Consider the following 25,765-nt stretch of genomic DNA (forward strand, 5'->3'; position numbering starts at 1 on the left):
CCGCCCTATCTCGGTGCAGGAAAGGTATTGCTGCGCCTTGCCGAAGGTGTTCGCATCCGCATTGTCGGCAGCGTACGGTGAGATGCGAATTAGCGACCCTTTGAGGGAGCTGTGGAGCTCTTCGAGACGTAGATGCAGTGGTGAGCAAAGGTCACATACCGGTTGCAGAAGTGAGGCCTCAGAAAAACCACCATCTTGCATGCAAAGTTTCAGCAGCGTCTCCAGCAGACCAGTATTTTCACCTAAAACGGTTGGTAACTATGAAAGTAAGGTGTCATTCCGGCCTCTTAGTCACTTCAGAGAGAACATGACATTACAGCGTTTAAGAGAAAAGGTAATTAAATTAAAAACATGTGGTTAGTATAGTGCGTTTTCCAGAATGGAGGTAGAAGCTGCAAATGGACCTGCCGTGTTGGAACCCGCAAAATCGCATTGCTGCTGCACGTTAGCGAGCCACATAGTAAAATAGGAGCAGCCATATGGTGGAATAATATTAATAAATAAATAAACATGCGCAAGCAGGATGTAATTCGGCACTGTACCACATTATCGTCTCCTGTCATTCGTGAAACACCCGTGAGGTTCAGAAGATGTAAGTTTATGTGTTTTCTGCACAGTGCAGTGTAATGGTTGGCTGCATGTAGAAGACATATACAGATGGCGTAGCATGTCCTTGATGCTGAGCAATGGTTTCCAAAATTTGAAGTTAGAAGCCAGAAAAGTATAGCATCAAACAAATGTTGCATGAAGTTATGTTCAATATAGCGACATCCTTGTATTTCATATTGTTATGCATGTATTGCTTCAATATATAGTCAAGATTTCAATTTCTCCCTTAACAACTCGCGTTTAGTAAATGCTCTTCCTCACAATGAAAAACTGTAGAGGGCAAATAAAAGCCTCCAAATTTCGCAACTGATTGAGGGAAAAATTCTATATACGTGAAATGCGGGCTATAACAGCATAGAGGCACACGCAGTCAAGAAGACACACTGTCATTTCCCAAGAAAAAATAAGGGTCCTAATTTGTGGCAGCTGTGCGGCAACCACTAAAACAAAAGTTTCATTGGCACGTTGCGATTTCCACCTATTGCCGTTGAAATGATGCAGACTTTCGATCTGGTACTATTTTGCAAGTTTTCAAGACTTCGCCATTGTATGAACGTGTGTGGAATATAATATGTTATCAGCTTGATTGGCATGCATTGTGTGTCGTGTTGAGAATAGATATATGCCTTGCTGTAGTTCAGAGAAAATATGCAGCTTTTTATCTCGCGCCTTTTCAATAAATTACAAAGAAGTGTTGTTGTACCGCTGCACTGATTTCCATTTTCTTTTACTTGCCGTATTTTATTCATTGTTGAAAAGGTATAGAAACGTTAGGATGCGGCATTCTTCGTTATGTTTTTACTGACACCTCATCGTAAAGGTGGTGCCTGTCAAATACCTATGTATAGTTCATTAAACACAACTTGCAATACTACACCTAGTTGTACTCGCGTATAACTCTCTTCCACTAGCAAAAGATTGAAATCTAGGATCCTTTCCATGTGTCAAGTAGGCTACCTCAAGGTCGTGTCGCAAAGCACTTGATTCCAACCTTTTTAGAACACACATTTAACAATAAGAACAAACAATAAATTTTATTTTTCGTTGGTTACTAATTTCTGTTCCTATTTTCGTCTTCGAATACATTGGCAATCATCTCTACAAGTATTCTATTATTTAAATGAAACAAATGAAATGTAATTCAATCACTGCATATTTTACGTAAGTGACATGATATAAGTAACTCAATGACCAGGGTCTACGTCTTTTCGTAGTCGTCCTATTCAAGGCGAAGTTCTGTCGACCTCGTAGTGCTCGAAGTGCTCATAGCATGGACGAGTACGCTTCTGCCAAACTATTTGCGACACTTAGATTGCTTTAGTCCACCTTTTGCATCGTTGCGGATCCCTGGCAAACCTGATGCACCGATACGTTATTGTAAGAAAGAACAGAGGAAAAAAAATGGTGCGTCTAACGTAATAATAATGTGTGTTCAGCACGCAGACGACACCTAGAATACTCACGAAGATGTTGCAGCTTATTCATTCACAATATTTGATTCATTTTCTTTCCTCAGTGACAAAATTGGGGTGCTTACTCGTGAAACGTTATGTCCGCCTATACGACTTTCATGCACGATCTGCACCCCAGTACGCAATAGCTCGGCCTCGCACCTCGGCGGCCATTGGTCGCGGTCCTGACTCACTCGCAGTTGACAGACGAAACCAACGTTCTTAGATCCAATTTAAAAACGCTGGATGAACTCAAACGCGAAGCACCCGCGCTGAAGTTTCGTATAGAATCGGCAATGTTCAAGTGGAAAAAGGAGCAATGTGACCTCGTGTTTTCTTTTCATACAGCTATATTAAGTAAACGAGAACCAAGAAGTCGAGTTCTCTACTATATGAAGAAGATTATTGTCAAGGAAGATGGCTTCTGAAAGGCACAGCACTGTTATCAAGCAACATAAGCTTTCAGGCAATCATGGCACGGTTCTTTGTGGTGCTCAATGTGTGAAGAAGAAACGGAAGAGTGCGTTTGCGTTATTAATACATTATAGAAATTCCGTAGGTTTTGTACTAACGCGCGCAATCACCGTGCACGGGAGGCGGCTGGTCTCATCATAGGCTTGAAGTTCGCCCCCATCTGCTCCGGCGAGTTGATTGGAAACGCACGAGGAGAATGGCACACCAAGATGACTGCACTTCCGGCTTCATAAACGTGACGTCAGGGCCTCTCCTCTTTTGCTTCTTTTGCCCACGGTTTGCGCGCACTTGTCACCAAGCAATTCATAGGCCACACACGTACTTTGATGTGGCGCCATTAGATAACGCCGTGTGATCTTAGGAAAGCTCGAAACATGAGTGGTGCTGCGGTACGTGCCTGGTACATAACTTGTCTTAGAGCGCAGCGCTTAAGCGCCCGTTCTTGGTCTGAGTGTTGGCGTCGAATTCGGCGTAACCGGGCGAACGTGCTCGTGCCACTGTTCATGCATTCTTCGTCGTCTTCTACCACAGCTTGTTCGTTGGCCCCCATCGGCGTAACCACGCAAACGCGCTCGTGCCACTGCTCGCGCCTTCGTTGTTGACAGCTTCCTCAGCCGGCTCTGATGCCGTTCATCATGTCAGCGTTCCTATGCTGGCCCTCCCGCTGCGAAGATGCTGACAGCACTGGCCCACTGCCAGTCACTGCAGCCATTTCTGTCTCAAATTCTTTAACTCAATATATCGCGTATTGAAAAGATGTATAAAGCTGCGCGCAAATTTTCCATTAGGAAGTTCGTAATCCTTGGACATATCTTTTATCGACAGTGGCGATATGTTGTGTCACTATATAAATTAAATTATTAGCTAATTACCGTAGATAGGATCGTGTGGTGCGTTCTGCATCTGTTTTCACCTCTAGTGGGATAAGAAAAATCTGATTAGTGCTGCAGTGTAGCATTAGGTTTAGAAACTATGTTGGTTTTTTTGTCAACGTAGCACTTTCTACGCTCTGTATAACTGTGGGTACACATTTTGATTGACTGACAAAGTTTCTAGCTTTCACTGCCTGCCTAAGTAGGCTGCGAGACTTCGTATAGAGATCCACCAATGGATGTTGGCTTAACAGGGTACAGAGCCACAGAGGGGATTCTCCCGAAGCATTATACAATTTTGTGATGCTGCGGTATGTGTGCATGGTACAGCGGGCGAAATCAGAAGCCGCTATCTATGTTCAAAGCTAAAGCGATAACTACGGTCTTTCACTCCCTTCGTGAGTATTTTCACTTAAACTTACCCTTCCATTTGGTGACGCACCTATATGGATCGAGAGGTATTTTCGGTATGGAACCATATTCCCTGCGAACATTCCCAGCAAAATGTCGCAAAAATAACGTCGAAAGGCGGAAACTCAGGCGTAGGGACTAGTATTAATAAAAATCGTGCAGTGGCTGAATCAGTAGCTCGGGTCCTCTGCTTAAACTCTTGTTGACTAGAAGGGACGCCGGTTGTGTCCTTGGCAGCAAGAACCCTGGTAGCAAGGAACTGAACGAGACAGGTATAGAGGGCAGGTATAGTCCTGTAAGCCCTTATAGTGTTTTAATGTGTTAGCAGTGCTGCAGTACTTCACACAGTTACCGAGTGCTATCTATCAAGCTTGGTATCTATGTTTGCAAGTGTGTATGCTTGTATCTAACCGTTTCCTTGCCAGCTTGGGTAGCTGGGACTATGTGGTCGTATGGGTAGCACATCGAAGTGGAGAGCTGAGGGAACAGCGTAAGGAAACCAATCCTTGGACCAAGTTCAATCACTGATTATGGGGAAATGTGTACACAAGTGCCACGCTTCAACTACATATCTGACGCTTGCATGAGTAACTGTAGAGACAGGACTGGGTAGGTACCCGCTGCTCGAAAAAGCTCTGACGCCGACTCGTAGCACTGGGTATGTGGGAAAACTCTCTGGTGGTCTCTAATGAATCACTTTTATGCCGACTTAGGTCACTGGGTATGTGCTAGTAGGTGGGTGCCGCTCTTCAACGAATGTCTTAGACACCAACTTGCCAAGATGCCTTGAATTTCACCGATGCAGACCGGAACGAAACAAATGTCACAAGGTTTCCTTAAGGACAATAGGCCGACGCTTCAGCATTGGGTACCTGCCGCTCTTAAACGAACGCCTTTCATGCAAGTGTTTTACGGAGTTGCACCATGACATATTCGGTATTTGCTGCTCTTCAATGTACCTCTTGCCAATATGGGTCACTGCGTATGTGATACCAAGTGCGCAGGAAGCCAAAGAAAATTTCTAAGCGTTCGCAAGCGTCGGCACAGCACGTTTCTCTGTCATCTAGTGACACTTCAATGTAGTGCCACTAAATGGCCCAGTGTGTCCAGAAAGGAGCGCGAGAGAGGAGCCGGTTCGCAACATGATGCGTTTCGCAGAGCTCGCACGCAGCGGCTCGCCATGCATTTTATATGCCACAGGCAGAATTGCCGGGGTGGGGGCTATAGTGTATCGAGTTTTCTAAATTAAGGCAGCCCCAAATTCAGAGTTTTTACCAGCGTTTTATGGCGTCGCGTCTTGGCGTCATCGCATAAACCGTGCCAAAAAGAGCGTCCAGCCTTATGAGCAGCATGCGTACCAGTGCTGCTCGGGGCTCATCGAGTCGCTTCCGGCGGCTGCGGTGAAATCTTGTGCCTCTTCACACCTAGAGACGCCGGATGACGAAACGCCATAAAATACCGGGAATACGCTGAATGTGGGGCTTTCTTAAGGGAAGTTCAAAAGAACAATGCCGGTGCAGTGCATACTTCAGACATGACTTTAGCGCTTCGATGGTGGCAGTATGCTGCGTCGCTATCTTGATTCAATGCTGAACGCATTACATCGACAGTCACTGTGAGATGGGTTCCGCCGAATTTGTTTGGGGGCTCAGCAAAGGACTTTTCGATTACATCGCTTTGGAGGTAGCGTTTTATTGACCGCAGCCTAAAGTATAGACATTACATTTATTTATAGTCCCTCACAAAGAACCATTATTGACATTTGGATACATTCTATGCGCAAGGTCATGGTACACATTCGAGGGAATCGAATAAAACTTGCACACGCAGTTATCGTGACGCCTAAATAGGCAGAATTTCTAGTGAAACCTTATTTAGAAACGAAAAGCAGATATGTGATATTGAATAGATGGTTTCAAGATAGAATATCCGGAGAAAACCAAAGGCAAGCGAAACAGAAAGAGAGGTCCGCGTTCGCAGGATTGGCCGTACAAGTGCTCGATCTCTGCTTTTCCTTAGTATGAATGAAATCATCATGTAAAAAGCTAACCTACTGGAAAATATATGTTTCAGCTAACCACAATAGGCCTGCGGCAACTGATAATCTGATCACCTCTATTGGATATATCAAATATATTTAATTACGGTTGTAACTATCAGTTGCAAATGCTGAAAGTGCCTTTACTGCGGCGGCAAATATATGGACACCCCAGGCGCAATTCTGCTATCGCCATCGCGGTGATGTTCCGTATGAAGGACGAAAGTGAGCAGGAAATGCCCGTATGTTGTTGCGCACTAGGAACCGTGGGGGAGGGGAAAGAAGGAGGGTACACTGGAGACCGCTGCGTATGGTGCGGCCGCACGGGCCCTATGTATAAAGCAATCTGCAATTGGCACAGAGCGCGGCAGGGGTTATAGCTTTGTATGGACTGTGCCCTGGCCGCTTAGTTAACGTTGAAGCGAGAGGCAGCACTAAGATCAATTCGATTGCTCTTGCTGCCGCACTTTCTTTCTGCAGCGCTTTTGCAGACAGTATGCACGGTCATCGAATGAGAAGTTTTGGGGTTTTTATGTGCCCGCTTGTTTTCGAGACCACGCTTGTCAATTTAGTAACTAGGCGAATATTTACGAGTTTATCCGACCATTAAACTTGCTATACTTACTTCGTATAGCTATTTGCTAAGTTGCTCTCGCAATTTATGCTTCTCCTTTCGGGAGAAACTGCGACTTTGCCGCAATTAACAACTTTTTGATATTATCACGAAAAATCCCTACGAGAGCATTTGCCGGTTAGCGACAGTGCGGACAATGTTGCGATTCCCTGTAAAATCTATTCTATAATAGAAAGCGTTGTACTCGTACCCTCTTTAAAACCGTAGTGTCCACCACACAACAAAGACACGGCCACGGCAAGAGTTCCACGCAGTAACATAAAACATAAGGTTAGGACGAAATGAGAGAAAATGTTCTTTGTTCATTGTGCTTCAAGGGTATATAAATGGGGCAACGGTGCAGCTTCAACTGTACTTACATATAACCATATATTCCAGCAAAAATGTTTTTCGTTCTTTCCTTAATATTCCTTCTACTATCAACGATGCCTGGAGAACGCCAGCAATGTGCTTTTGCAGCGCGTGCTCGTTTAGGATGTGGGCATAAGTGTTCACGCCTCCCTTCAACTACACAAAGAACTACCACACGCTATACTAATCCACCTGCATATCGCAGTAAGTAATATATCATTTTTTGTGAAATAAACTGAAACCATTTATGCATGAATCCATAGATATATTGATTCATGATATATATATATATATATATATATATATATATATATATATATATATATATATATATATATATATATATATATATATATATATATAGAGAGAGAGAGAGAGAGAGAGAGAGAGAGAAACATTTATAAGCTTTCCTTTTTTCCGCGTTCTGTGTCCGACTGGAATCACCTAACAGAACCTGATGACGAACTATATGACTAGATGTTTGTCTTTTCGTGTTCTTTCCTCTGGTACTACCATGCTTCTTTTGTTGTTGTTGTTCTCCTTTTGTGTAAAACAGATATTCTGTAAATTGTATTGCCTGTCCTGCTTGGACCAGATTGGTCCGCAGTATGTATTAAATAAATAAACATTCTTAAGGTGTTTATTTTGTAGAGCTCGGAGCAGCGCAACGTCTACGGGCAGGGCAGTCACAGCTTTCAAGCACGAGAGCCGTTGCTGAGCAGGAGCGCTCGACCCACTAGCGTCTCTCTTCTCTACAATCACCCCCCGGGACCGAGAAGGGAGCCGTCCGGCGACCTAACAGCTCGTCACGATGAGCGGGTTGTAGCAACGCTTTAAACGGTCGACATGGATAATGTCTCGTCCACGGCGGCGCATGTCTGAAGATGTCTCAACTGGTTCTGTGACATAGTTCCCAGAAGATGCGCGTTCGAGAACACGATAAGGGCCTTCATACTTAGGGACCATTCTTGATGAGAGGCCAGGGGCAGTTAAAGGGACTGCGAGCCACACGAGCGCTCCCGGATCGAAGGTGACCGTGGCAGTGGCGTCACCGCGAGTGCTCCTCTGGCGCTCTTGATCATCGGAAGTAAAGGCCCGTGCGAGGTCGCGGCACTCTTCTGCATGTCTGACCGTGGCTGAAATAGGCACGCACTCGGATGCATCCGGCTGGTACGGAAGATAAGTGTCGATCGTGTGCGAAGTGTGTCGACCATACAGCAAGAAATAGGGTGAATATCCAGCGGTGTTATGTGTAGCGGTATTATACGCGTAGGTGACGAATGACAGAATGGCATCCCAGTTCGTGTGGTCGGAGGCAACGTACATCGAAAGCATGTCGCCGAGCGTACGGTTGAAGCGTTCTGTGAGGCCATTCGTTTGAGGGTGGTAAAACGTAGTCGTACGATGAACAACGTGGCACTCTTTGAGAGTCGCTTTAACTACTTCCAACAGGAGGACGCGTCCGCGATTGCTGAGCAGTTCTTGAGGTGGACCATGCCGCAGGATGAATCGGCGAAGGAGGAATGATGCAACATCGCGCGCTGTAGCTGCTGAGAGAGCGGCGGTTTCAACGTATCGCGAAAGGTGATCTACTGCCACAATGGCCCAGCGGTTACCAGCCGACTTCAGGGGAATCGGCCCATACAAATCGATGCCGACGCACCCGAACCGCCGGGTATGGCAGGGTAGAGGCTGCAGACCAGCTGGCGAGAGGTGGGGTGAGAATTTTCGGCGCTGGCAGTCGGGGCATGAGCGAACGAACTTTTGACTGTAGTTGTACATTCCTCGCCAGTAGTAGCGTCGTCGGAGGCGCTGGTAGGTTTTGAAAAGTCCCAAGTGAGAAAACTGTGGATCAAAGTTGAACGATGCGCAGATTTCAGAACGCAGGCTTCGAATTACAACTAATAACCACTGGCGGCCGTCAGAGGTGTAATTGCGTCGGTGAAGCAGGTCGTCGCAAATAGCGATATGGCGAGCTTGACGGCGCAATGCACGAGTGGTTGGCTGCGATGACGGATCAGCAAGGCAGTCTATGATGGAGGCAATCCAGGAGTCCTTGCGCTGCTCATAAGCGATGGTCCCAATGCCGACGGAAGAAACGTCAAGCTGAGATGTTGCGCAGGAGGCATTGTCGTCTGGCAAGGGAGAATGTGAGAGGGCGTCAGCATGAGCATGCGGGCGTCCGTTGCGGTACAGTACGCGGATATCGTAATCCTGTAAGCAATGCGACCAGCGGGCGAGACGGCCTGAGGGAAACTTCAAGGAGCTTCATCACGGGCGATATGACGGCGGCGAAATTGCGAATGAAGCACCTGGAGTAGGAACACAAACCACAAACGCTGAGGTGGGGTGAGGTCATCGGCAATAGATGAATCGAACACACCTATGGGCAAAGGCAAAGGATGTGCAGCGGTGGCGTAGAGGTAGAACACCCGCCTCGCGTGCAAGAGGTCCGTGGTTCAAATCCCGGTGCCGCGCAATTTTCCACCGGATTAAAAAAAAAATCCGCGTGTTGATAAAATTGCATAAACAGGCCTGGAGTGTGGCCTGATCCCGGTGACCAGAACCGGTAACGCAGTCCCTCACCAGAGCAGGATTGGCCACCCTGGTGCAGTACTTGGCCACAACCTCTTATATGAACACAACAATCAAACCCCGGCCCTCAGTCCCCAGCAGCTGCGAAGCAACTGACCACGGTGGCGGTCAGACTTGCGACGCTGCAGATGGTGCTAAGAATCCCTGGCTCCAGACAGGCCGCCATTGCAATATGAACCTGACAACGTTTAACGCTAGAACGTTATCTAGTGAGGCGAGTCTAGCAGTGCTGTTGGAGGAATTAGAGGGCAGTAAATGGGATATAATAGGGTTCAGTGAAGTCAGGAGGCCAAAAGAAGCACATACAATGCTAAAAAAGCGGACACGTCCTGTGCTACCGGGGCTTAGCGGAAAGACAAGAACTAGGTGTCGGATTCCTGGTTAATAAGAACATAGCTGGCAACATACAGGAATTCTATAGCATTAACGAGAGAGTGGCAGGTCTTGTTGTGAAACTTAATAAGAGATACAAAATGAAGGTTATACAGGTCTACGCCCCTACATCCAGTCAAGATGACCAGGAAGTTGAAAGCTTCTATGAAGACGTGGAATCGGCGATGGGTAAAGTCAAAACACAATATACTGATGGGCGACTTCTATGCCAAGGTAGGCAAGAAGCAGGATGGAGACAAGGCAGTGGGGGAATATGGCATAGGAAGTAGGAATAGCAGGGGAGAGTTTTTAGTAGAGTTTGCGGAAAAGAATAATATGCGGATAATGAATACCTTCTTCAGCAAGCAAGATAGCCGAAAGTGGACGTGGAGGAGCCCGAATGGTGAGACTAGAAATGAAATCGAATTCATACTCTGCGCGAACCCTGGCATCATACAAGATGTAGACGTGCTCGGCAAGGTGCGCTGCAGTGACCATAGGATGGTAAGAACTCGAATTAGCCTTGACTAGAGGAGGGAACGGAAGAAACTGGCACATAAGAAGCCAATCAATGAGTTAGCGGTAAGAGGGAAACTAGAGGAATTCCGGATAAAGCTACAGAACAGGTTTTCGGCTTTAACTCAGGAAGAGGACCTTAGTGTCGAAGCAATGAACGACTATCTTATGGGCATCTTTAAGGAGTGCTCAATAGAAGTCGGTGGTAACGCCGTTAGATAGGAGACCAGTAAGCTATCGCAAGAGACGAAAGATCTGATCAAGAAACGCCAATGTATGAAAGCCTCTAACCCTACAGCTAGAATAGCACTGGCAGAACTTTCGTAGTTAATCAACAAGCGTAAGACAGCTGACATAAGGAAGTATAATATGGATAGAATTGAACATGCTCTCAGGAACGGAGGAAGCCTAAAATCAGTGAAGAAGAAACTAGGAATTGGCAAGAATCAGATGTAGGCGCTAAGAGACAAAGCCGGCAATATCATTACTAATATGGATGAGATAGTTCAAGTGGCTGAGGAGTTCTATAGAGATTTATACAGTACCAGTGGCACCCACGACGATAATGGAAGAGAGAATAGTCTAGAGGAATTCGAAATCCCACAGGTAACACCGGAAGAAGTAAAGAAAGCCTTGGGAGCTATGCAAAGGGGGAATGCAGCTGGGGAGGATCAGGTAACAGCAGATTTGTTGAAGGATGGTGGGCAGATTGTTGTAGAGAAACTGGCCACCCTGTATACGCAATTCCTCAGGACTTCAAGCGTACCGGAATCTTGGAAAAACGCTAACATAATCCTAACCTATAAGAAAGGGGACGCCAAAGACTTGCAAAATTATAGACCGATCAATTTACTGTCCGTTGCCTACAAAGTATTTACTAAGGTAATTGCAAATAGAATTAGGAACACCTTAGACTTCCGTCAACCAAAGGACCAGGCAGGATTCCGTAAAGGCTACTCAACAATAGACTATATTCACACTATCAATGAGGTGATAGAGAGAGAGAGAGAGAGAGACAACTTCATGTAGTCGCCTGCAGAACGACACCATGACTAAATGGCGCCGTGACGCGGGCCCTGACGTCTTCTCAGCGGGTGGTCTCTACTCAACTCCAGCGCGTGTTACTCCCGCGGTCGGTCGCCCTGAGGGGCAACGTTCCGTCGGTTTCGCTCGGCCTTTGTCTTTCAAGAGCCGCCGAGACCTGCTGGACTGCCCAGGTTTGGCTTTCGTGGTCGTAGCATTCCGCCGCAGCCGCGAGTCGCGGCGGAATCGTTGTACTTGTCGTAGCCTCATTGGGGAACTTGGTGCAATCCCATAGGATGTGCGTCAGGGTGGCCCTCTCCCGCTGGCACACGCGGCACACATCACTCGCATATAATCAGGTGATAGAAAAATTTGCGGAATATAACCAACCTTTATATATAGCTTTCATTGATTACGAGAAAGCGTTTGATTCAGTCAAAACCTCAGCAGTCGCGGAGGCATTGCGGAATCAGAGTGTAGACGAGCCGTATGTAAAAATACTGAAAGATATCTATAGCGGCTCCACAGCCACCGTTGTCCTCCATAAAGAAAGCAACAAAATCCCAATAAAGAAAGGCGTCAGGCAGGGAGATACAATTTCTCCGATGGTATTCACAGCGTGTTTACAGGAGGTATTCAGAGATCTGGATTGGGAAGAATTGGGGATAACAGTTAATGGAGAATACCTTGGTAACTTGCGATTCGCTGATATTGGCTTGCTTAGTAACTCAGGAGACCAACTGCAAGCATGCTCACTGACCTGGAGAGGCAAAGCCGAAGAGTGGGTCTAAAATTTAATCTGCAGAAAAGTAATGTTTAACAGTCTCGGAAGAGAACAACAATTTACAATAGGTAGCGAGGCACTGGAAGTGGTAAGGGAATACATCTACTTAATGCAGGTAGTGACGGCGGATCCGGATCATGAGACGGAAATATTCAGAAGATCAAGAATAGGCTGGGGTGCGTTTGGAAGGCATTCTCAAATCATGAACAGCAGGTTGCCATTATCCCTCAAGAGAAAAGTGTAATATAGCTGTGTCTTACCAGTACTCACCTACGGGGCAGAAACCTGGAGGCTTACGAAAAGGGTTCTACTTAAGTTGAGGACGACGCAACGAGCTATGGAAAGAAGAATCATAGGTGGGCATAACCAAGCTGCCGCTGCTGCTGCTGCTGCTGCTGCTGCTGATGATGATGATGGTGACGATGATGATGATGATGGGCAAAGGGTCGGACGTAGAGAGAGAACCGAGCGTGTTGTAACTGGCGCAGGGCGTGTCTTCGGGAACATCCGTAATTTGTACGGCGTGGATCACTTCCACGTGGTCAAGACATTCGCCTTGAAGCAGCATCACAGGGTATGAGAAGGGGTTACAGACAAAAATAGCTGTGGAGCCCTGTTTGACGTTCACAGTCGCAAAAGGCAGCAGCAGACCTTTTCGAGTATAAAAGTAGCCCAACGGAGAAAGTAGTGCGATGGCGTCAGAGACGCTGCTGCAATGCATTGATACAATCACTGACGAGTTGGGAGGAACGTTGGTGTCGTGCCTGACGAGTACTTTACTCGAAAAAGTAGCATTACCGATATGCGTCATATCTGAGATCGGCGACAGTTCTAGTTCGGCCCGGGCGCAATGAATGATGGCATCGTGGCGGGCGAGAAAGCCCCACCCCAGGATAATTTCGTCTGAGCACGAGGAAATCACAATGAATTCGACGGCGTATACAATGTCCCCGATGAGAACACGAGCGGTGCACGCCGCAATCGGGTGAATACGCTGTGCGCCTGCTGTGCGTAGGGCGAATCCAGCAATGGGTGTCGTAACCTTTCGAAGGAAGCGGCAAAGCTTTGGGTCCAAACTGATACAGCGGCTCCGGTATCCACGAGGGCATATGTGCGCACACCGTCAATAACACGTCTATCACATTGGTCGGGCTACGTCGAGGACTTCTGCGTTTCGACGGCGTCGCAGCCCTTGCCTCATGGACTGCGACGATTAGTTTTCCTCATCCCGAGCTTCGGGACGAGGCCGCATCGGTGATGGGGAGCGTCGGCGTGGAGAATTTGAGCGGCGAATGTTGGCGGACCGGCGGAATGGTGGTGACGCAGCCCGAGGTTCGTCGTCGTAATAACGGCGCGGAGAACCCGCCATAGAACTTGGCACATATGGTGTAGCGCTAGGCGACTGCACGCGACTACAGTGGCGTGCGACGTGGCCTGCATAGCCGCACACAGAACATATCGGTCGATTGTCCGCTCTGCGCCGCCAAGTCGTTGTGGCAGGTCCCATCCATGTGGAAGGACGCGTTGGACGTGGCGGCTGGTGAAGTGATTGCATAGCAGGCTATTGTCGGGGCATAGCGAGGACTTCGGCGTACGTGAGAGGTCCCCGTTGAAGGAGTTGTTGAGGCTGGGTGACGACTTCCGCGTAGCTGAGTGGCACAGCCGTCGGGAGCTGTTGGGGCCTGGCCATGACTTCGGCGTAGCTGTGAGGCGCAGCCGCAGGAACACGCTGGCGGTGCTCAGGCAAAGCCTCATGCAGTTCTTGCGCTATGACGCGGCGAAGCGGAGGCGCAAAACTTGGCGTAGGCGCGTGTGCCGACTGCAGCTGTGCAAAATCCATCAACCAGAGTTGCCAGGCAACTTCCTCGCGGACGAACGCCTTCATTTCTGCGAGCAACGCTGCCTGGTTGGACATGGCAGCCAAACTAGCGAGGTGTTCGTCACGCGCTAGAGATCGACGGGTCAGTGACCGCTGCCTGGGGAGTTCTTCATAGCTCTGGCACAGTGTGGCAATTTCAGCCACAGAGCGTGGACTTTTGGCCAGCAACATGTTAAAGGCGTCGTCTTCTATGCCCTTCAGGATGTTTCGGATTCGATCATACTCCGCGATGGTCGAATACACTTTCCTGCATAGGTCCAGGACATCTTCGATATAACTGGTGAATGTTTCGCCTGGCTGTTGAGCTCGTTCTCGCAAACGTTGCTCGTCAAGCTGCTTGCGAACAGCAGGGCGACCAAATACATCGGCGAGGGAAGTCTTAAATTCCGACCATGTTTGGAACTCTGCTTGATGGTTGTTATACCACAGGCGAGGTAGAACAGCGAGGTAGAACAGGTCCAGCGAGGTAGAACAGAACATGGCTCAGTTTGGCAGCTTCGTCCCCCTTGTTATGGTCGCCTACCCTGTCGTACGCCGTGAGCCATTCGTCCACGTCAGTGTCGTCCGCTCCAGTGTAGATAGAAGGGTCGCGATGACGAGGCACCCCGGGACACGCAGTGGGTGCAGGAGGAGGCGTTTGCTGGGAGGTGTCTTGGGGCATGGTAGATGGTAGGGTACGGGACCGGAGTTCCAGGATGATCGTCTGAGGGTCCCCGCACCTCCACCAATTTCTAAGGTGTTTATTTGGAAGAGCTCGGAGCAGCGCAACGTCCGCGGGCAGGGCAGTCCCAGCTTTCAAGGACGAGAGCCGTTGCTGAGCAGGAGCGCTCGACCCACTAGCGTTTAGAGCCAGTAGCGCTGAACCCACTAGCGTCTCTCTTCGCTACAATATATATAAATATATATATATATATATATATATATATATATATATATATATATATCATCAACATCATCAGCCTGGTTAAGCCCACTGCAGGGCAAAGGCCTCTCCCATATTACTACCCAGGTCATGTACTAATGGTGGCCATATTGTCCCTGCAAACTTCTTAATCTCGTCCGCCCACCTAACTTTCTGCCGCCCCCTGCTACACAAGGCGCTGTGACAACAGACAGCGGATGGAACCAGTGATATTATTAGAGAAACTTCAGGTAAAGAACGGCGCGTGTGGCTCTGGTCGAGAACTTTCAACATTTGTCAGCCGCTGCAATGGTGTCACCGGTAAAACTCATAAGTACACATGGCAATGCCCTTCCCAATCGCATCGACTCGATACTTCATAGTGGGCACTAAAGCAGAACGCAAGATCACCATAACGAAACGTTACAAACAAACGTCAATCTCGCTCGAGAGTTCGCTGTCGAGGGCAGAATAGCATAAGTACTGCTTGGATGGCTTCACATCGCGCGCGGCGCTGCTGTGAGTTTGTAATGCTGGCTCGCACGTCCTCATAATCTATTGCGCCACTATGTTCGAGGATATTGCATGATCGGAAATGACATTGCAGCCCCATTCGGCATATCGGAGTCTAAATGCCACCACGGCCGCTGGCGTAGTATTCCCGATAACGTCGTCACAAGTTGTAGTGTTGACGGCCTGCCCTTTGCTGTCCTTTGATTACTTTGTTCAGATGATTATTGGCGGAAAGTCCTAGGCTCACTCAGTTGCTTTAGTATGACAAGTGCAGACGACACAGGGCTTGCCATTGTGTTTGTTAGTTTGACCGCGTGCTTCCGTCTCTCTGAAAGAAATCCGTATTTCACCGGCAACTGCTGTAGCGTCCGGCTAGCTTGCTGGTCCTTTGCGATGCAGATGATGTCATCCCGGCCGGAGCTTGCACGGGAAGTTCTCAGCACCGAACGAGTGAGCACATCCACCACACGTTTCCTTGAGATGATGATGAAGGAATCATCATCATCATCATCATCATCATCATCATCATCATCATCAGCCTGGTTACGACCACTGCAGGGCAAAGACCTCTCCCATACTTCTCCAACTACCCCGGTCATGTACTAATTGTGGCCATGTCTTCCCTGCAAAGTTCCTAATCTCATCCGCCCACCTAACCTTGTGCCTCCCTTACTACGCTTCCCGTCCCTTAGAATCCAGTCCGTAACCCTTAATGGCCATCGGTTATCTTCTCTCCTCATTACATGTCCTGCCCATGCCTATTTCTTTTTCTTGGTTTCAAATCAGATGTCATTAACACGAATTTGTTCCCTCACCGAATCTGCTCTTTTCTTATCCCTTAACGTTACACCTATCATTGTTCTTTCCATAGCTCGTTGCGTCGTCCTCAATTTAAGTAGAACCCTTTCGTAAGCCTCCAGGTTTCTCCCCGTACTTGAGCACTGGTAAGACACAGCTGTTATACACTTTTCTCTTGAGGGATAATGGCAACCTGCTGTTCATGATCTGAGAATGCCTGCAAAATGCACCCCAGCCCATTCTTATTCTTCTGATTATTTCAATCTCATGATCCGGATCCGCGGTCGCTAACTGTCCTAAGTAGATGTATTCTCTTACCACTTCCAGTGCCTCGCTACCTAACTACTGTTCTCTTCTAAGACTGTTAAACATTACTTTAGTTTTCTGCAGATTAATTTTTAGACCCACTCTCCTGCTTTGCCTCTCCAGGTCAGTGAGCATGCATTGCAATTGGTCCCCTGAGTTACTAAGCAAGGCAATATCATCAGCGAATCGCAAGTTACTAAGGTATTCTCCATTAACTCTTATCACCAATTCTTCCCAATCCAGGTCTCTGAATACCTCCTGTACACACTGGGAATAGCATTGGAGAGATCGTATCTCCCTGCCTGACGCCTTTTTTTTATTGGGATTTTGTTGGTTTCTTTATCGAGGACTACGGTGGCTGTGGAGCCGCTATAGATATTTTTCAGTATTTTTACATACGGCACGTGTACACCCTGATTCCGTAATGCCTCCATGACTGCTGAGGTTTCGACAGAATCAAACGCTTTCTCGTATTCAATGAAAGCTATATATAAGGGTTGGTTATATTCCGCACATTTCTCTATTACCTGGTTGATTGTGTGATAATGGTGTATTGTTGAGTAGCCTTTACGGAATCCTGCCAGGTCCTTTGCTTGGCAGAAGTCTAAGGTGTCCCTCATTCTATTTGCGATTACCTTAGTAAATATTTTGTAGGCAACGAACAGTAAGCTGAGCGGTCTATAACTTTTCAAGTCCTTGGCGTCCCCTTTCTTATGGATTAGGATTATGTTAGCGTTGTTCCAATATTCCGGTCGCTCGAGGTCATGAGGCATTCCGTATACAGGGTGGCCAGTTTTTCTAGAACAATCTGCCCATCATCCTTCAACAAATCTGCTGTTATCTGGCCCTCCCCAGCTGTCTGCCCCCTTTGCATAGCTCCCAAGGCTTTCTTTACTTCTTCCGTCGTTACTTGTGGGATTGCAAATTCCTCTAGACTATTCTCTCTTCCATTACCGTCGTGGGTGCCACTGGTACTGTATAAATCTCTATAGAACTCCTCAGCCACATGAACTATCTCATCCATATTAGCAATGATATTGCCGGATTTGTCTCTTAACGCATACATCTGATTCTTGGCGATTCCTAGTTTCTTCTTCACTGCTTTTAGGCTTCCTCTGTTCCTGAGAGCATGTTCAATTATATCCATATTATACTTCCTTATGTCAGCTGTCTTACGCTTGTTGATTAGCTTGGAAAGTTCTACCAGTTATTTTCTAGCTGTAGGGTTAGAGGATTTCATACTTTGACGTTTCTTGATCAGATCTTTCGTCTCCTGCGATAGCTTACTGTTATCCTGTTTAACGGAGTTACCACTCACTTCTATTGCACACTCCTTAATGATGCCCGTAAGATTGTTGTTTATTGCTTCAACACTAAGGTCCTCTTCCTGAGTTAAAGCTGATTGCCTGTTCTGGAGCTTGATGCGGAATTCCTCTATTTTCCCTCGTACCGCTAACTCATTGATCGGCTTCTTATGTGCCAGTTTCTTCCGTTCCCTCCTCAGGTCTAGGCTAATTCGAGTTCTTACCATCCTATGGTCATTGCAGCGCACCTTGCCGAGCACGTCCACATCTGGTATGATGCCAGGGTTAGCGCAGAGTATAAAGTCTATTTCATTTCTAGTCTCGCCATTCGGGCTCCTCCACGTCCATTTTTGGCTATCCCGCTTGAGGAAGGAGGTATTCATTATGCGCATATTATTCTGTTCTGCAAAGTCTACTAATAGCTCTTCCCTGCTATTCCTAATGCCTATGCCATATGCCCCCACTGACTTGTCTCCAGGCTGCTTCACGCCTACCTTGGCATTGAAGTCGCTCATCAGTATAGTGTATTTTGTTTTGACTTTACCCATCGCCAATTCCACGTCTTCATAGAAGCTTTCAATTTCCTGGTCATCATGACTAGATGTAGGGGCGTAGACCTGTACGACCTTCAATTTGTACTTCTTATGAAGGTTCACAACAACACCTGCCACCCTCTCGTTGATGTTATCGAATTCCTGTATGTTACCAGCTATTTCCTTATTAATCAGGAATCCGACTCCTAGTTCTCGTCTCTCCGCTAAGCCCCGGTAGCACGGGACATACCCGCTTTTTAGCACTGTATATGCTTCTTTTGTCCTCTTAACTTCACTGAGCCCTATTATATCCCATCTACTGCCCTCTAATTCTTCCAATAGCACTGTTAGACTCGCCTCACTAGATAACGTTCTAGCGTTAAACATTGCCAGGTTCAGATTTCAATGGCGGCCTGTCCGGATGAAGGAATAATCAGTGTCAAAACTGTTATCACTGTAACTCTTTATTTGTTCAACTTGTACCCAGCACAAGAAGTAACACTTAAGCATAACTATAGCGGTGAGAGAAGTCGGTGATTGTCAAGACTCTTATCTGCCAGTCATGCGCGTCTACTGTTAGACATGATTCGTCGAAGGTTCTGGCGTAATCGCTAGGGCCGCGTTCTTTCGAAAAAGTACTACTGAGTTCGTGTCGCGGTCTCAATCAAATTTCGCAAGGCTTGGGGATAACAAAAAACGTATAGAACCTGCGATAACATTTGAGAAACTTGAGATACAAAAAAGACTCATATCATGCTAGGCGATAACTATGAACATTTGTTAGTCGGTGACAGTCAGTTACTGGGAAAGCTTGTAGTGGATGTGGCAATATGTATCTGTAAAGGGGAACGAATGGTTCTAATTTTTTTTCACTGCCAACCTCATAAAGCCAACCGTTTTTGAAACAAAGCACAACGGTAATTATGTGTTGTTTTTACTTGATGGGCAGGCAATTACAAGGCAAAACGAAATCAAATGAATTTACCTGAAAATTTAAAGTGCACGTAAATACAACTTGCTGCCGAAGGCAGCCAAATTCAAATTCTCAGCTATACAGACGCGTTTACCAATTCAGATATAGGACTGGCTGTTGTGACATCGATATTTTCGGTTATTGAATATGTGTACAAGATCTAAACCGGGGAAGTTAAGTCGTCGCAAATTAAAGACATCGCGGTGGATGTAAAACATCCTTTTTACCGATGGCATCATCAAACTTTCCGAAGTATACACCTTTGCTATGAGGATGAATAACCAAGAAGCCCAATTTAATCTTGATCACAGCCACGTGAAGAAAAAGAATGGCAGTTATAGCACTGGGGAAGCTATTTGTTGCTATTGAATTGAAGTGTAGAAATTGTTTGTTCCAGGCAAATGAAAGTACGCCAATTAAGAACTTCCGTAAGATAAGCGGAACCTAAACCTCACTTGTGTGTTTCTGGCTACTTCAATAATGTCGTTAACATATATGATGAATAAGAGTGGCCCGAGAATTGAGCCCTGCGGCACCCTTGACATGACCTGAGCTATAGAAGAGGTTTTGTGAAATAAAGTGACGGATTAGAATTGGAGGTGCAGGTAATCGGATATCCAGTCAATTAGTTTGTTACCAGGAAAGATTGCAGCATGTTTAAGAAGCAGTTTTATATGGCTTACCATGTCAAATGCTTTTGAGTAGTCGATAAAGATGGCATCAAGCTGAGCGCGGTTATTTAGTGATGTAGCTATGTCATGCGTGAATTCTAATAATTGCGTTGTTGTAGAAAATCCTGCTCGAAAAGCATGCTGCTGTGTGGACAGAAAGTTATTTTCCGAGAAATATTGAATAAAGTGCTTATGAATGATGTGCTCGAGAAGTTTGCAACACGTTTGTCATGTCAACACGTTTGTCCATATTGTTTGTCATGCTTCGTGTATGCCACGACACAAGTATTAGTCCTTTCTGGCAGTATGTTTCTTTTTGCAGCAGTTGATATTTATGAAAAAAATCTGTGCGTTTTATATCATCTCTTTTTCCGAAGCAATAGCGGAAGCACTTAATTGTTACCTCAAACACTCGATATTGCTTTGGAGAAGGCGGAACAGGCTGTGAGTCCCACTAAGAGTAAATTTTGAAGTCGTTCTCCGAATTCTTCGGCAAGCAATGAAACATTTATGTTCTTTCAGAGAAATCAATGTTTGCCCTTCAATCTTTAATTTCAGAGAATACATGTACATGTGCTTGAGAGACCCATCACCTTTTTAAGAAGCTGCTGATAACGTCGATCCTTTTTTTTAATGGTGATTGAATATCACTCTTTCTGAAACTTTCAGCCCGCACGTAGCCGTTATTTGCTTTCCATTGTTGTTTTCAGCTAGATAGCAGTATTTGTGTTAGGCTGTCATTACTAGATAAAAGCTAAACGCACTGAGAACACAGACCTATGGGATACTCTGCGTGACAATGTGGTGCTTGTACTCTCCTCATTTGTAGGCGTAAATTTCTTTCGTCAGCAATTTTTTAAGTCGGTTCTTGTGACCGACCGAATTAGAGCTCTAAAATGGTGGTAAGCACATCTTTGTGACCTACAATGCTAATCCTTGGCTGAATTCTCAGGATGACTATGATTATTATATTAGTTTATGTCATTGTTTGTGGAAGTGAAGTGTAGATACGTGCCTTTTCTTTATTCTTTTTTCTATCATGTATGCTATTGATCGTTTGCAGTTCTCTAAATGATAATTTCTCCTCTGTTGTGGTTACGGCAGATAGCCTCTATTAGGTGCGATCATGTCACAAAGTAGTTTGAGTATAGATTGGAGTAATCAATGTTAGGGGCGGGCAGAGATGTTTCCTTCAGAAAAGAAATAATCCCTCATGTGGGAGGTACCAGTCCTTGCGGTGAACTCGACAGGTAGGGCTACTTCTTGCTTTCCTTTACAGAGTTTCGCATTCCATTATTGTCGTTTGTGAGTCATTTCAAGTTGGCATTTTTATACGTGTACTAGAAAGACAAAAGCCAACCAATTAGCGATTTATTCAGCGAGAATACAGCAATGCAAATGAAGCACCACAAAAAATTCACGGTACTCTTCACCCATAATTGTTTCCAAACCCTAAATGCTAGTATTAGACATTGTTCTAACAACATGAACTGAGCTATCTCTATTTACTAAATTAAATGGAGTCAAGTGAGTCCAGAACTTAGAGCTCCTGCTACAAAGATGCTAAACAACGACACTTGCCCAGTTTTGACTGCCAACGCTAGTATTTATTAAACCATGGTGTCACATGTAGCAAAATCAGGCTCAGTTTTCACTGAAGAGCATCAAATATTAGCTGCATTTTTGTTGCATCGCGTCCCGAATACTCTAGAGCCAGCGCCACCACTCACAAACCTTGGTGGCAGATATGGAACATTCTTTCTGCTGCATCCGTCACGACTACATGATGTCTTTCGGTGACGGCAACTCTTAAATAAACCCACACATGCTACCCGAACGAATCAATGTTGCCAGATTCTGAACCCTCGTATTGCTTGGGATTCGGGACCCTCGGCGCTGTCTAAAGCTCACAGAGTTAGTTCTAGCACTAAAACATAGATACCCCAGAAAGTGGAAGAGAAAACGGCGCCGCGGTTTATTAATTGGAAAGATAATTGCACGAGCAATGCCAACATGAGGGTTTGTATCCCACCGGTAGCCAGCTGCTTTTCATCCACTTTCATTTCCATTTTTTATCATTTTTAACTCAATTGGTAAGTACAAGTATTTCCCTTATGCTGTCCTTGCTTTGTTTGTTTGTTGGCTTCTAATGACATGATTAATAAAAATCGTGCCCGTCAGTTCCCTTCATTCTCGTTGGCTCCTATTTGAGTCATTCTGGGGGAAGAACATTGTTGAAGCTTCAAAGGTTGAACATTTGTTTCAATAAAAATAAAGTGTTATACTTGCTTTTTTAAAAAATCAGAAAAAAATATATGTAACTAAGCGCTTTAAGAGTCTCGGACGTTACTGCAATTCGGCGCGGATATTTATGCCTTGTGCAGCCACCTGCCTTTTGTGGCTTTTTTCGGGATTTCGTGACTTTTCTCGCTGTAACAGTGGACGCTTGGCTGCTGAAGAATCATGATTGACTAATAAAGCCTAACAACACTTCTCCCAGTTCCCTTTTCATTTTATATGGACATTGAATCTACTATCCAATGTGAACTTTGGATAGCGTAATTGTGCTGCTTGTGTGTTTTCCTGAGAATGACTTTGGCCTTGACATTTCTCGTAATGATCAGCAGTTGCGTAGTGCGCAATTTCTTGCTTATTGTAGAAGACATAGCATTCTCATTGTGCATTGCGTGCTCTATCTTACGAAACAGCCATGTGATTTGCTTCACACTTGGAACTTCAAGAAGCATCTTTGATATTTTAAATGAGGTACTTAGTATCCGCAGAACTCTTCATTGTCTAGGGATGAAATATCTCACTCAGTTGAACTCATCTTGCAGATGGACATACAGGCGGCTGAAGCAGTACCATTCATGGTGGATCCAAATACCAGCAGTGATGCAGAACTCCACAAAATACTACAGTGTGCAGCCCTGCTCAGCACAACATGCATAACAAATTACTATTGGTTTAAAACGTCATAAAACGATCTATTACCATTGCCAGCACAGTACGCGTAATTACTGCGCAATACACGCAGGCAGAACTGCGGTATTGTGGCACGTGAATGCCTTGCATGCTGTAGATCACTTTCGAGAAAGATAGTCTTTCAATCGTCGCATTATTACGAAGGATGGGAATTATCGGTGATTCACCGCATCTAAACAAATACTACCGAAAGCTACAGAGAGGTACGAACAATAAAAACAGCCCATTTGAAAGAGAAAACAGTAGGCGTTATAGCTCCACAGCAGTTGGGTCGCAGTGGGACACTCAATATAACTAAAGGTGATTAAAATGGTGTGGTACAACGTGAACGATATAATTAGGCACAATCGCTTCTATAAATAAAACAAGTGGAGTGATTATGATGCCTTGCCTTGCAACTGTTACTAAGAAGCCTATAGAGGGTGTTTCTACAAATACTTAGGTAATGTTTAAAATAGACACATCGAAAGATTAGGATGGTTCCTCGGAGATATGCCACCAGTGGTGGCGACAAAGAGGGCATGGGTTACACGTGATAATTAGTGTCTTATTAACCACAAGCGATTAATTTACATTAAACATGTTCGAAAGGGCACATCGTAATTGAGAAATTGAAGCGTATTCTGCATATAGGTCAACTCAACTTTCGGTGTACAAAAATGCGCTTAGCCGTAGAATTGTGGCAAGCGGAAATCGGGCTATCAGAGCGCGCTTAAACAATACTGGGAGGATGCAACGAGGGAAAATTAGGCCGCGACAATCAAGGCCACCCTCTGCTCACGCCACCCAGCAGCCGGCAGCCACCACGCACGCTGCTGCATGCCTTCCATGCTCTAGATCGCTTTTCAGATTTCCGGTATTATGATAGTTTGCGGGAAAGATAGACTGCTCCAGTCCTCTAATTAATACGAAGGTTTGGGTTACTAGGTGATTTACTGCATCTAAGAAAATATTGCTGAAAACCACAGAGACGTAAGAACAGCCCACAATGTCCATTCGAAAGAGAAATCAAAAGGCGGTAAGATCTCAATAGCATTTGGGTGGCACTGGGCAGCTCGTAACAATAAAAGGTGAGAAAAATGGTGTAGTACAATGCGAGCGATGTAGTCAAGCACAGTCACTTGTATAAATAAAACTTGTGAAGTGAATATGATGCCTTCCAAATATTTCGTAGCACTGCTTCAAAGCAGTCTACAGAGGTTGTTTCTACTAAAAAGTAATGTAAAATATAAGATAGTCACATTGAATTAAAGGATGGTTCTGGCTGGTCGCCGGTAGTGGCGATAAAGTCGCTTATTAACCACCGCTTATTAACCAAGTCGATTATTCAAAGTTTGCAAGAACAATGTTACACAACTGAGGCGCCACACATGACACTATACGTATACCATTCCTCCGCACAAAGAGCGCATCTTAAAAAGAAATGTACGTTGCCTCAAGATAAAACTCCCAAAGAACTAAAGGAATTTCTACTTTCCCCCCTCCTCTTCAATTTGGCTATGCGACCTTTAGCTTTCACTCTCAAGAAGATTCCTGACCTCCGATTCACACTGTACGCGGACGGTATTACGCTGTGGATGACCGGAGGTTCTGACGGGCACATCCAAGACACCCTCCAAGCCGCAATTGATCAGGTCGAACAAGTGGGTCACGAGTTGAATCTCAGGTGCTCCCCCACCAAATCACAGCTTCTCCTTCTACGCCCCACAAGAGGCTTCAGGACTTCACCCCCGAATTTCCAACTCACGATTGAAGGGCACCCTATACCCCAAGTAGACAGGATAAGGGTCCTAGGATTACACCTCCAATGCAACCGAGCAAATCAGCATACCTTGAAAGCACTACAAACAACGGTAGATAATACGTTCCGCCTGATAGGGAGGATCTCCAACAAACACGGAGGGCTTCGAGAGAAGGAGCTAATTCAGCTAATCAAGGCTTTTGTCTTAAGCAAAATGACCTTCGCACTACCGTATCTCTCACTCTCTAGGCAGGAAGAGGATACTGTGAATTGCTTGATTCGCAAGATACACAAAGTCCCTCTTGGTGTTCCAATTAGAGCATCCACACAAAGGGTGATGGCCACAGCCACACTAAATACCCTTCAAGAATTAACCGAAGCCCATCTGTCATCGCAATACCATAGACTCACCACCACTGAAGCTGGGCGTGAGATCCTGAGACAACTTCATCATGCTCCACCATTCAACGAGAGCAGGCGACATCAACTTCCTCCGAACATACACGGCCAATACCACATCCAGCCCCTACCCAGAAACATGCACCCCGAATTTCACGTCAAACGCCGCAAACTTCGAGCGAAGGCGCTACAACGCAGCTATAGACAGGCTGAAGGATTGTACTATGTGGACGCTGCAGCCTACACCCCTAAACATCGTTATGCTATAGCGGTCGTAGACAACCAGGGCAACACTGTTTGTTCCGCATCAGTCAAGACCACCTCGGCGGGTGACGCGGAAGAGGCCGCCATTGCACTTGCATAGGGCTACCCGATTGCGACGTCATTATTAGTGACTCCAAGACTGCTATCCGGAACTTCAATAACGGCTACATTAACAACCTCGCGCACTCTCTGCTCGTAGCTCACCCACGAGAAAAAGACATCGCTCTCGTATGGGCTCCAGCACATCAAGGACTCCATGGCAACGAAATGGCTCATGCCGCTGCTCGAGGATTCACGGACCGAGTGGCCGCAAATATGGGCCTAACTCTAAAACCCAATGACTCCCAACAACACACCAATAAAGACAC

The 25,765-nt window shown here is 46.0% G+C and overlaps 1 long non-coding RNA gene across 1 annotated transcript; it reads left to right on the forward strand.

Annotated features, from left to right (window-relative positions):
• The first annotated feature begins 6,857 nt into the window (after positions 1-6,857).
• On the forward strand, positions 6,858-23,006 carry LOC140213016 (uncharacterized). Its single transcript, XR_011889953.1, has 2 exons — positions 6,858-7,044; positions 22,846-23,006. It is a non-coding gene; the product is annotated as an uncharacterized lncRNA (long non-coding RNA).
• The last annotated feature ends 2,759 nt before the right edge of the window (positions 23,007-25,765 follow it).

Source organism: Dermacentor andersoni, chromosome 8 (genome assembly GCF_023375885.2).
Source record: "Dermacentor andersoni chromosome 8, qqDerAnde1_hic_scaffold, whole genome shotgun sequence".
Taxonomy (NCBI): Eukaryota; Metazoa; Arthropoda; class Arachnida; order Ixodida; family Ixodidae; genus Dermacentor; species Dermacentor andersoni.